General features: G+C 42.4%; 1 protein-coding gene across 2 annotated transcripts in view; it reads right to left on the reverse strand.

The window, feature by feature from the left end:
* Positions 1-13,751, reverse strand: part of kdm6ba (lysine (K)-specific demethylase 6B, a) — a 122,729-nt gene that overhangs the window by 54,363 nt on the left and 54,615 nt on the right. For both annotated transcript variants that reach the window (XM_049567515.1, XM_049567512.1), the window contains exon 4: positions 11,179-11,245. The gene's annotated coding sequence lies outside the window, so the exon portion shown is untranslated. The remainder of the gene's footprint in view (positions 1-11,178; positions 11,246-13,751) is intronic.

Below are 13,751 nucleotides of genomic sequence, written 5' to 3' on the forward strand. Positions count from 1 at the left end.
CACTCCCTGCCTTTCTCTAAACAGCACCTCCCCCCTTTCCACCCCCCATCCCTCCCTCAGCCTGATCTGGCCTCGTTCTCATTCGTCTACCACCCCTCCCTCTCTCCTCCCTCCCTCTCTCTCTCTCTCTCCATCCTTCCCCTCCCTACCTCTGTGTGTCAAACAGATGGGATTGGAGAGCAGAAGGAGCCTCTGTATTCACTCTCTACCTCGATTTCTCTTCTTCATTAGTGTGATGTAAGCCTGATGGAGACATGCTTTGACCTACAGTGCACACACTGATGATTAAAAAAAACCCCTAAACAAATCAATACAGATGCAGATAACCTTCCATCGGGGTAATAAAACTCTGCAGTGTGTGTTGCTACACAGATGTGAATTTGTTGCACCAACATCTTGGCTCTAACAGATGTGTGAAGCCAGCGATAAGGGTTTAGCACAAAAAACAGCTAACATGTGGCTGGATGAGAACAATGGCTTCCTGATTCAGATTTCAGATCTGGTACAACATGATCAGTGGGAGACATGGTAACTCTTTTCCTACATGTACTGATTTCTGTCAGCATGCGCTTAGTATTTTGATTGGATTTACTATATCTAATTTCTGTTTCTAATTCAATGAATTAGATTAGATGATTGCTTTACTGCCATTTCCTCTGTCTAATCTCAGTTTTCCGTACTTTTTTTCGGTCAAGTTTGAACTTAAAAGGATCATTCCGGTTCGTTACAACTTTGGCCTTATTTTTATAGTTTTTACCATCATATTCACCAATTAATTTTAATTCAATCATGTATTTGTCACATGGAACTATACAAAGTACAACTCCAGCAAAATGTGATCCCCTCAGCTCCTTTAACTTCTGCACTATAATGTGGTCATTTTGTGCTCTTCGTACATTCTGCTCTGCTCGTGTCATCATTTACCGGTCCACACATCCCGACCCAAACAAGACGGCCATATGGTTGCTTTTCCTGAAAGCGGACAGCAGTGATCCACAACAGGGAATAGGACAGCAACTCACAATCCCACCAACACACCAGTCCTTATTCACCGTACAGCACGCTCCTCCTCAATTTGTCTCGCCAAAGTCCTGTTCTGTCAAAATCGTCATACATAAAAAGAGTCACCTGGTTAAATGGTGCTGTCCAGATTTAAGCAACATTTCAGTTTATCAAAGAATATTACAGATATCCCGTTGGAAACTGACTCGACACAGAGGCTGTCCAGCTTATTTCCAATGTCTGTACAATGGCTAACGGTGTGCTAGTTCACTGGTGTGCATTCCTCTCCTTGTTTTCCTTGATATGTAGCCTACTGATGTTTACATTTGAAAACCTCAGCCTGGTTAGCAAACACATACAGTATGTTTACATGCACGCAGTAGTTGAGCTAAGATCATAGCTCGGCTCAACAGTCAAGTCAGACGTCTCGTCTTGTCTGAGTATACATGCAGATGAGAAAATTGAATTTCTGACCAAGTACATCTGACTCCGCCTCGATAGGCGGCGCTGTGTCCTTTTTAATATAGTGCGTATTAAACTAGTTCCGGTTGACCCATAGAGGAAGGTAAACGACGAATGAAGATGGGGGAGCATGATTGTAGTTTCCTCGACCGTCCAGAAGCGCGTATTCTGCTTCTCGGTCGCCATGGTGTTTGTTTGTTTGTTTTTCCGGGAGTAACTGTAGTTACTGAGTTACTACAGTTACTGCAACGTACTGATAGCTAGCAGAAGTCTGCAGGAGGAGAGTTTACAGACAGTGAGTTGATTTTCTCATCTTGATACGTGACTTGCACACAAGCCACTGCCGTCCAAAGCCAACCACATAAAGCACCACCAACACATGCAAAATAGACTTAAGAGCCTGTATCTAGCACAAATTTAGCAGAGCTGACAACTGGAAGCGTCTGCACCTATGTCATCAATGCAATTACCAGAATATCTGCTGAGGTGGGATGGGACTGGGCGAGAAACCAGAGCTGTCAGACGATCAGACAGGTTGTAACCACACAGTTTAGCCAGATTATCTCAACCACCTTGTTTGAAGGTAAAACCAAAGTAAGCACACCCAGTTAGAATTCCTCAGACTGTATACATGTGCAACTGCTCCAACGACTATGGGTGAAAGTCCAACCAGGAAGTCAGTCTGTTAACTGGATGTTTACAACCAACAGTTTGGGTAATTTTTTCAAAATTTGCCATCATTTTCTCTTCCAAATACAACTGGCTGACCTGGGTGTTCGTTTGAAACCTGTCTGGTCATCTAACTGCTCCTGTTTTTCGTTCAGTCGTACCTCTTTATCTTTCCAATGAGAGCAATAGCCAGAACTAAAGGAGTAAGATGCTGGTTAAAAAGAACCTCTAAGAGAATAAATATCAGTATTTTTGCACTGCGTTATGGATTCTCTCCCTTCCTCCACTGTGTTATCAGTGGGTGATTTCTTGTTTGGTTCCTTGGAGGAAATCACTTGACATTTGCTGAACAAAGGAAACGCTTTCCAGATCAATATTACTTAATGCGCAACTTGAGAAGTCTGACAAATGAACAAACCACCAATACTATTCAAAATGACATTTGCAAACTCTAATATAATGTTTTCTAACAAATAACCTTTTGATTGCCCTTTACTAAATGTGTTGGTGCAAAATTTACTGCTTTCACAGAGAGCACAGAAACTATGTTTGACTTCTAGAGAGCTTTTAGGCTGGGACAAAGGAACAAGTACACTCACACACACAAAAATGCATGCTTCATGTTTCCTTTTCTGCTTCGGGAGATGTTTCCTATAGCTCACGTTCAGACACACACACACATGCACTTAGACACACATACACAGCCTGCCCTCTTAAGTGCCGGCCACGTGCAGGAGGATGGAATTCCAGAGCGGAGAGAAAAAGTACAGTTGGAAAGCCGGGAGAGAGAGAGGGCGGTAGGGGGTGACGGTATGGAAAATACAGCATGGAGCCACTGCACTCTCTGACCAGGGCATGGGCTGGAGGAAATATAGGAACTATTACTGCACTCACTGACTCCTATAGACGGCCCCCCTCCCCCCTCTCCATAAAGAAGCCAGGGCACCAGGAGCCACAGCTCCAGACTGCATGACTAGAATGGAAAGGTAACAGAAAGTACTGAGACAGAAACACCGAAGGCAAACTGAGAAGTTTCCATAAAATCAGCAGCTGAGTATGTGCCAGTTGTTGAATGTATCTGCCCTCAGAACGAGGTTAATATCATTTCAGCTCCTGCTGTATAGCAAGCATGCATGTTCCTAAGCTGCATATTTGAAGTAAAGGCCTTTCATCAGAGAACAGCTGCAATGGAAAGTTATCGCAGCTGATAACCACTTCTAATGAGATTTATCTCATACAGTTGAGTGAGAGGAGCCTTGAACTCTGCACACAGTTTAAATGAACAAAATTGTATTAGATTAGTTTTTGAACCTGTTGTTGAAGCTGCTGATATCTAATGCTGAGTGTCATTAATTTCCCTCTGGTGTATATCTACATAGTGTCCTAACTGTGACGCAGCACAACATTTTGAGCAACACTTTTGTTGAACGTCCCATTTGTATTTTATTCCTGTCACTCACATTGAAAGCGTTGAATGCATGAGGAATGGCTGATTCACAAGGTTGAAATGACACGACAAAAAGACTAATTTCATGACAACCTGGCTGAAGGGAGATCACCAGGGAGCTTAACTTTTCTGGCAAGTATTGTGTGGGATGCTCTGCAGAGCTCAGCACTCCCTCTCGACTTTAGCTCGTTGTTTACATTCCTCACTTCTGTTTCTCTTCTTGTGCGCTGAGCTGAGCTGAGCTGCCAATCAGAATGATTGCATTCGCCGACAGGCTCTGTTGTGCCAATGTCGATCCACTGAGGGTCAACAATGTGGGACACATCCCATTGACGAGGGTGGCAGACTCTCACCAATGGCCCAACTTTGTCTGATGGCTTGGTGTGTCAGGGCCTAGAGACCACATGACAGAGTTCCAGATTAACGCATCCAGTCTGGGCAGAAGGGTCCGATACAGCACTACAGTCAGATGCTCACTTGCTGTTAGGACACGGTGTCAGATGAAGAATCAATCAATGATCATCAATGATGCTCACTGCTTTTTGTCATTTTCCATCACTTTATGCTGTTCAATCAACATTCTGAAAACAAAGACACCTGACCCAGAGAAACTAACTAAAGACTGCTCACAAATTTTAGCTGTTTGTGGTTTAATCATATTATTCATTAACTGAGGATGATAATTATAAGCTGACTACTCTTTAACCACTATATAAGTGTGCTTAAATGCATGGTAGCAGAGATGGAAGCATTCACGATCGGAGAAAAAGCAACTCTGAAACAGCAGTGACATCTTGTCATCCAAATTCTATGGCAGAAGAACCTTGTTTGGAGAAAGAGAATTACTGGATGTAAAATGTTTAAGTTATGTATTGACTTCAGGCTTTTGCCAAGATACATGTAAACATTACTCTGTGAGCTAAAAAGCCCTTATCTGCATACATATACAGAGGAGCCGACTTGCTCACTTCAAGAAGTCACAAAATGTACAGCAGCAACAGAGAAAATTTACATTATCAGGGAGATGAAATCATTTGAATGAGTGGAAACCTGCACACAACACTGGTGCATGAAAGCAGACTTGATGAGGCAGAAGCACTGTATTAAATTAAACACAGCAAACTACTGCTTCAACGTAGAAGCAGAAATTCCTCTTTTTTTTTTCCTTTTTGTTTTACATGAACATAGCATTCATCCTCAGAATTTAAACCTATCTTTTCTCTAGTACCCCCCTGGAGCAGTATGCAGGCGGTGAGCTCTTCACCTACTGGGACCAGCTCCAGTCTGACGCCAGTGCTTCAGTCAAAGAGAATGACCCTAACAAACACAAGGAAGACCTGCAAAGAAAGAGGTCAAAGCCACGTTTCAAACCTATTCACACCACTGGGTAACAACATCTTTGATCCTTAGGCCTAAACTTCCAACCGAGCCTTGCAGATTGCCAAGTACTTCACACAGACCAACTACACCAACAGAGTGTATACACCAGCCAATAGTTTGTGTTTTTCCAGGTTTCATTTCTCATGTACTGCTTGGGGCTCTGGGTGTACTGTAATTAAGCACTGAAAAATAACCAGTGATCAGGGTACAAACAGACCACTTAAAAATGTACAAAAATAACAACACTGTTTCTTTCTAAGCTAAGGTGTTTCTGAAAGTTGAATAAAACCTCAGCTTTCAATTTGTCCATTTAAATGACCCAAACTACTGTCGGGCTGGACATCTTTTATATTTTATCCATTCACACTTCCCGTTTTTTTTGGCAATTATTCTCCTATCACTTCAAACAGGTGCTAATTGCTTGGTGACAGCAGCTGTACTCTGTGTGAACCTACACGTCAGTGTATATGATATGCCTTCACCCCAAAACTTACCTCGAGGCCAAGACTGCAAATAAGACTTTGACAATTTATATGGTTAAATGAGGGCAAGTAAAACGAGGTGAGTCGATGACAGAGAGCAAGGAGCGGAGGAGGAAACCACCCAGGGAAGGGGGGGGGGGGCAGAAGGAGAGAAGGCCAGTCAGTATGGTGGCACGTTACATAATTCTCTCGCTGTATTGATTTATCGCCTTGCTGATTTGGCCCCTAGCCAGTATGCAATAGCATTTGTAATATTTGAGCTGGAGCCCAGACGGAGAGAGAGGGAGAGAAGAGAGACTTAGATGGTGAGGGCAGATAGATGGCGACTGATAGAGAGGACAGTGAGAAAGAGGGGGAAAGAGGTAGAAGCATAGAGAGTGAGTAATAGCTGGGAATTTTGGGATGCAGCCAAAGTGACACCGATAAAGAGAACGAAGAGAGAGGAAGCAGCGACAGATAATGAGAAGAGACAGAGGGAAACAAAGCGTTTAAGAGAGCGTTTAATTGAGCGAGATGGAAATAGCAGAGATTTGGGGGAGAGGAAACAAGTGCGAACAGGGATGAAGAGATAGTGACAGATCGAGGGAAGGCGGGAGTGAAAGAATGTGTGTCAGTGAGTGCACTGCAGGTCACCCTTGTTGCTGTAATCAGTACTGTTATATAAGAGCCAGCGGCACTGGGCAGAGCAGCCCGACGCACTGGATCTGCAGGACAGACTGGGTTTACTGCACACACAGTACACTCCACAGTATGTCTTCAAACACTAGAACAGAAAGTGCCTGTGGCCACATATGCTGAATTTAAACTTCAGCAGCATTCACAGGCTGCTCTGAAAGTACATCCACACTAGTAGGCTAAATTTGAAAATACGATTTTTCCCTCAGTTTTCTAACATTCTGATACTGACACTTTGACAAGCATGCACATTTCTCACAGCGACTGGTTAGGCGGTTAAGCTCTATTTTCTCATTCTCTGCACAACTATTTCTGTCACAAGAGTGCAACACCAATGCTTTCAAAGGAAGATAAAAAAGTGTGCATTGTTTTCCACAGACCAACCTGAAAACCTTGAGTCCCACATGTTAACAGGTTTTTCTAAATAAGCCAGCTTTTGTGTAGAAACAGCCACACACACACACTGTTCACTGATATTACTGTTCTTCATGATCCCCTTCATAGAGGAGCATCAGGGCCTCTCCTCCTGCCTCCATCCCTCCTTTTACCCTCTGGCACTTCCTCCTTGTTGTGACATCTTTCTTTCACTCCCTCCCTCTCCATCTCTGGATGAACTACAGACGGATGAGGGGAAGGAAGCGGAGATAAAGGCAGAAAACTAGATTAATGGGTTGAATGGAGCACAGAGAGGGAGAGAAACAGAAGATGGAGGAGAGAAAAAGTAGAGAGGGAGGCTGAGTGAGAACAGGCTTTCCTTGTGCTACTGTGAATAATTTACTTTATTCCCCACTCTCTCTCTCTTTTAAAAGACATATTCAAGTTATATTCAACTGGGGGGTGCGAGCTGATTAATTGCCAATTAATGTTTAACGAGGTACAGCTGTGTTCAATTAACACTGGTTTAGGCTCCGTCTCTCCCGACACCCCCCCACCCTCCACTTCTTTCTCTCCCTTCATCAAATATCATACCCTCTCCTTCCCCCTTCTGCTGTTGATTCCTCACTACAGCAAGAGAGATGAGAGAAAAGAGAGGCTGATCTGTTGAAATTACGAAGCTGACTGGAGATAGTAATACTTTATTCATTCCTGCAAAAACCAAACAGAGCTGGTGCTGCCAACTCTCTTTCAATGAAAGTAGCCAGAGCTAGCTTCAAAAGTCGCTAAAAGTCGCCAGATATATGCCGAAATGCATATTGGCGACACTATTGTGCATTAAGGGAAAGATTAAAGCTTTGCTGAAATGGATTCAATAGAAAAATCCCCAACAAAATATTTGATGGCATGAGAACTATGGTGCTTATAAAATAGTGCACCATTTTTTTGTGCTTCGAATTCCAGAGAGCGAGAGTGTCAGCGTAACCATAAAAAACTCATTATAACTGAACTCCCATAGCAAGTGGCACCTCCTCTCCTCCTGCCTCTCCCACACCTACTGTACTGCAAAAGGAGAAAGGAGTAGAGACTGATGCTGCACCGATGGCCGAAGATCTGCAAATACTGAGCATTATTCAAGGAAATGAATTACAATATAGTTCACATCTTTTCTGTGACGGTCTGAATAAGTTGCTTAATTTGTTGCTTGCTGCTTTTTAGAAATTCAGTCTCTAAGAGGGTCTGAAAAGTCTGAAAAAACACGCTTGTCTGAATTTCAATGCGAGTAAATGTGCACGGTTTTGCTCGCTAATGTCAGCGTGGCTGTTGTCTTTATACTGCTATCCAGATTTTGAGAGTAATGTCAGTTTTTGGTTTCCCAAATTGAACCTGCCTCCTGACAGAAAGTTGGCTGAGCCAATCAGGCTGTCCAACTTGCAGGGCTACACAGCACTGCTGAAATCTGTAAGGTATGTCTAAGGTTACCTATAACATCCCTCTCTGTGAAGAAACACACAATTTCTATGTAGATAACCAACAATAATTTGAGCCTTAAAGGAAAAGTTTGCCATTTTTGGGAAACATGCCTATGTGCTTCCTTGCCAAAAGTCAGAAGAGAAGATGTGTAAAAATGACAAGGCAAGGTTTTATAGGGGGTTACATGCTACATTCTTTCCCTGACTTCCTGAAATCTGCGCTGGTTGCCATCCAAAGGTAGAGTGATGACAAAATTTGAGGATGTCTGTTTCCTCCTGTTCCCAGTCTTTATGCTAAGCTAAGTTAACTGTCTGCTGGTTAAAGCCTTATATTTATGTATGAGAAATGTATTGATCTTCTAATGTAACCCTTGGCAAGAAAGCAAATTTGTCTGTTTCCCAAAATTGTCAAACTATTGCTTCAATAGGGATTGTTTTTGGCATTAATGGTACAGTGTTATTGTAGTAAAGTTAAGGGATGCGTTGGAGGATCTAAAAGACTGCAAGACATCATGTCCAAGAAAACCCAACACTGATCAGTTGAAAGATTCTTTGAGGCTTTCTAGTGGATGTTTTGACATTCAGGGAGCCTATTTTTATTCACTTCAAACTGACTGATGGAAAACACCTCATTTGCATTTTTCTTCATGGCAATATTTTAAAAGTTTGCATAAAATTCAGTTGACAGCTGGATGTAAACATAGCTACATTTGAGAAAGTGGCTAGCCTGGCCAGAAAAAACTTAAATCAAACTAAAGTTGTTGGACTGGGAACACAGAGTCCATCCTGGCAGTACATTTGACCACCATGATCAGCAGAAAGCTGAAAATGTGTAGATTCAGTGACCATAGAAGCACACAAATACACACACAAGCACATGCCTGCAACCTGCAGTAGGTCAGGGGGTGCACATTTCACCCTCTATCCTAACTCTTGCTACACTCTAGCAGAAATGAGCATTTTGTTTGACAAAATATATCTAATCTAAAGTGCAACAGTCTAAATGCAACATTGCTTTGAAAAGGTTCCCTTGCAGACCGTCCTCCCCCCCAAAAACAACCATACAGGTCTGTGGCAGAACCTTTTTATGACCCAAATTTATGTTTATTGTCAGAGGTAACCTCTAGTGGTTGTAGTAATTATGACATGAGCAAAAAGAGGAAGCTAGGTGATGCAGTAAAAAAAGTGGGGAGGAGGTCGGGGTGGATGGATGAGTCAAACACACAGGACTTTCACCCAGGAGAATGCTATCCATGTCCCATATGAAACAAAAAGCAATTGTTGAGTAATTTTAACTTGTGCACTGAACTTAACATACTTAACTTATGTCACGTGTGTAACTTTACTTACCTATGTAACTTAAGTTATGTAACAAATGTGCTTATTTTAAGCCAAACCATGATCTTATTTGTTTAAAACTGCAACACTATGAGTACGTGTAGCCATTGCTGGCATTCTCCAACAGTCACATATGCCCTTTTGGGAGTCATTGGCAAACGACCTTGATTGTTTGGTTATGAGGACATGTCCTTTTATACCACATTATAAGTGCTTTCAAAAACCATGGTACAAATAAAGCCAACCTGTAGCTAATCCAAATCTTCATCCCCAATCCATTACCTACATTTTTATTCTGAGAGCAATATTGCTCATTGTGTGATTTATATGCATACGTACATGCATTCATATATTTCCACTGAGTAAAACAATTTGTTTGGATTTTTGATTTCCCTTATTGGAAAAAATGCCTTTTGTCAACATCTATCTGACACCTACGTTAGCTACTAGAGTAGAGCAATCAAGTGTAGTTTGGGATACGTGAGTTACAATGACAATAGTCAAGGTGATGAGGTTTCCGAATGCCAAACTGTTACCTTTTCTGTGTCATTTGAATTTGCCAACACAGAAAAGTCCCTGGTGTAGCTTTAATAATGTAACACCACTTGACACAAATTTCATCAGTTCCAAGCACAAGCTGGAGTGTATGTTGTGATGTGTGATGGATTCAGCAGCACAGATTGCCAGTGAACCCACTGACACCGAGACATTTGAATTCTCCACCATGCTTCCATTTGCCCTCCTCCCCCTGGAAGCAAAGACCCACAGGGCTTGCAAGTTTGATGCCTTCTTTTCTCTCTCCCTCTCATCCTCCCTTTTCTTCATCCCACCTTATCTCTGTCTTCCCACTGTTCTTCTGATTCATCATCTGCTTGGAGCCTCTCCCTCCCTCCCTCCCTCTCTCTCTGCGCCCATCTTTCTGTCCAGGAAAAACATCAACATCACTGGCTCTCAATTCAGATTTTTTTTTTTTTTGCGCTGTGTGTGTGTGTGTGTGTGTGTGTGTGTGTGTGTATGTGTGTGTACAGTGCATTCACTGTGGGAGATTGTAGAACCTGTCTGACCTGACTAGTTCATGATTGCTATACACAAAACACAGTGAGATCATGTCATATGTAAATATGATAGTGGGGGAGAATGAGGAGACAGAGAGCAACAAGGGAAGAGAAATACTACATCTGTCTGGTGGAGTTAAACTGTGTGTGACTGCCGGTGCGTATGTACTGTATGTATGTCTGTCGGCCCCTTTTTTCCCATTTTGGCTTTCATCACAATCTGATACCTCCACCCATCTGTTCACAAAGGAGAGAGGGAGAGAAGAAGGGAGGAGAGGTGGGAGCATGCAGAGTTGGCTATCACTCTTCATCCCTGCTCCTCCTCTTCCTCTTTATCTGCTCTCTTTCTTTGTCCTCTACGTCTCTGCCCATCTCCCTTTCTCTCCTCCTCTTCCTCCTCTCCTCTAATCCCTCCTCCTCTCCCTCCTGCCTGTCTCTCCATTCCTCTTCTCCTCCTTTCATCTTCAGATACAGGCAGAACGGAGCTCAGCTTCCTCTAAAGACCCAGCAGGTGTGTGGTGTGTCTAATTGCACGAAAGTGTGTGTGTAAGTGTGCAAAATGTGCTTTAAAGTCCTGCACATGAGAGCTTTTTTCCCCTATGAAGTCACATTGTGCCTGTGTTTGTATCTACTGTATGTGTGCGTTAGCCGTGTGTGTTTGTGTGTGTGTATTGGAGATATCTTGTTTCCTCAGGGGAGTCCAGGCCCATTTCCACTGTCTGCTGTAGCCAACCAACCCAGCAGTGCATCGATAATCTATTAGGGTAGAAATACACACACGCACACGCACACATACACATGGACATGCTTGTTCCTCTTACCTGCCACTGCTGAGCACACTCCGGGTGTGTACTGACTGTAACAGGGTGGGCCAGATATTGCCTTTACCTGAAAAGCAAGCAAACCACAGATATAAAAACTGATACACACATACACACAACGGTTATCAGTGGCACTGGCTAATATGTCTTGTGGGGAGTAGTGCTACGCTTTGGTAAAATGCCACTTCAAACAACCAGCCACATCTATTGTATTACATCCAATTGTGCAGACTTGCACGTTCAGTGCAGTGAACAGTACACCAATAGGAAAATGTTAAAAATCTCATTACAAAACCATGTGCATGATTCTGTTGCAGCCTCCAGTTTTCTGTGAAGGCTTTCCACAAGATTTTGGAACGTGGCTGCAGAGATTTACTACCATTCAACCATGAGAGCTTTAGGGATGTTCAGCACTGGTGTCAAGGCCTAGATACACCAAACTGACATCAACAAACTAGTGGCAACAATGGCCAACTGTTGTGTTGTCTGATGTTGCCTGGGTCTCGGTCAAAAAGTTGCACTTGAACACACCCTAAGGGCTATAGCCAACAGCCAACTAGCACGTATGTTCTGCGCCTGCATGAGAGGAAATAACTCTCCACACTAGCAGGCGGCAGTAGTCTGTAGTGACAGTCAAGAAGTAAAACCAGAGGATCAACAGGATAAATTCAAGGCGCTTTTAAACAAACATATGAAAGTTACTGTATGCTAGCTAATAACACAATTATGAGCTGTTTCTGCTAAAGGGCTTAACTACCTCATTACCTCATATAAAAAGTTTGCTTTGATCTCGCACCCACTTGACTTAGTTGTTTACTTTCCTCACTTCCCTTTCTCTTCTATAATCCATCAATCTGGATTAATATATCAATCAATGATCAACAATCCAATCTTACTGATGCAAAGTGAAAACTTTGATCCATATCATCTTTAGGGTTCACTTTTATTTTGAAAGTTTGTATCACCATCAAACAGCAGCAGGCAAATGGCAAGCAGCCAAGAAAAAGACAATGAGGATAACATTAATTAGTCTGGAAGAAATCAGAAGTGTGGAATATTTTTGGATTTTGGAGAAAAAAGGGGTCAACACACAAAGTGCATGCCATATGTAAACAATGCCGTTACAAGATAAAACACAATGTACCTGGCTAGTCCGGCATCTCACTCTGCTAACTTCTCACAACAGCAACATTAGCTGCTCTGTTTCAACAATGTTTGGCTGAAAAATGTGCATGCAAGGTGAAATCCAACCGTGCTGCCCCGTGGGGCGGTGCAGCACCTTAAACCAAGGGTGAGTAAGAAAATGTATAAATAATAGATGTAATTTAAGCGGAGGAAAGTCCGCTGGCCAGTGGCCACGAGCCTGATTTAAGCAATGTAAACATGCTTGAATTAATAATGAGTGACAAGGAAAAAAAACATTGTCATGTCTATGAATGTTGACAGTTTTTATTGAGCTGAGTTTTATACCTTTGTTAAATTATCTGGTTATTATTCCCTGTCTTATGGCTGTTGGGAGAAGTTTGCCTTTGGGGTTTTAAGCCAGATAATCCTGACATTTCATGACAATGATGATGATTTGGGTGAAAATGAATACATTTCTACCATAAAGGGCTTTCTGGCAGAAAGCCCCGAAGGTTAACTTATTCAGTGTGATGTTTATGTGTGTTAATGGAGTCAGTATACAGTAAATGTTACTGCACTTAAGCAGTTACAGTTATTTAAATCATTTACGTGTTGTTGTTTTTTTTTTTTATGGCCAAAGGCAAAAACAGAAAGGGCTGGCAGCTTCTTTTGTAATCGACTGTGTTAAATGGGCAGAGGATATCGTCTGATATCGAACACAGGCCCCTGAGTCAAATGAAATCGAAACTGTATTGTGGCAGCAAATATCGTATCCAAAGAATCAATATTGCGTTGAAACCCTTGATTTACACTCCTAGCACTGCTCCTAGCAGCAAAAAAAAAAAAAAAGCTGACAAGGGCCAATGGGGCAGGACGCACTACAAAAACGAGGGAGACAGGCGCTTACTCAGTGCAATTCAATTCAATTTTATTTATACAGCCCAATATCACAAATCACAATTTGCCTCACAGGGCTTTACAGCATACGACATCCCTCTGTCCTTATGACCCTCGCAGCGGATAAGGAAAAACTCCCCCAAAAAAAACCCTTTAACGGGGAAAAAAACCAGTAGAAACCTCAGGAAGAGCAACTGAGGAGGGATCCCTCTTCCAGGACGGACAGACGTGCAATAGATGTCGTACAGAACAGATCAGCATAATAAATTAACAGTAATCCGTATGACACAATGAGACAGAGAGAGAGAGAGAGAGAGAGAGAGAGAGAGAGATGCAGGTAATGACAGTAGCTTACAACAACATTATTGAAAGTAATAATATTATAGTTATAGTTCTGGCTACTGTGGTACAATATGTTGAAAGTATGTATTAATATCTGGCAGTATACATGTGTGACAATAGTCGTGTATAATAACAGTAGAAGTATGACTAATGACTAATGATGGCAGCAGCAGCAGCAGGAGGCATCTGGCAGGACCACGGCAGCAGCA

The sequence above is a fragment of the Epinephelus fuscoguttatus genome, linkage group LG23 (assembly GCF_011397635.1).
Source record: "Epinephelus fuscoguttatus linkage group LG23, E.fuscoguttatus.final_Chr_v1".
NCBI lineage: Eukaryota > Metazoa > Chordata > Actinopteri > Perciformes > Serranidae > Epinephelus > Epinephelus fuscoguttatus.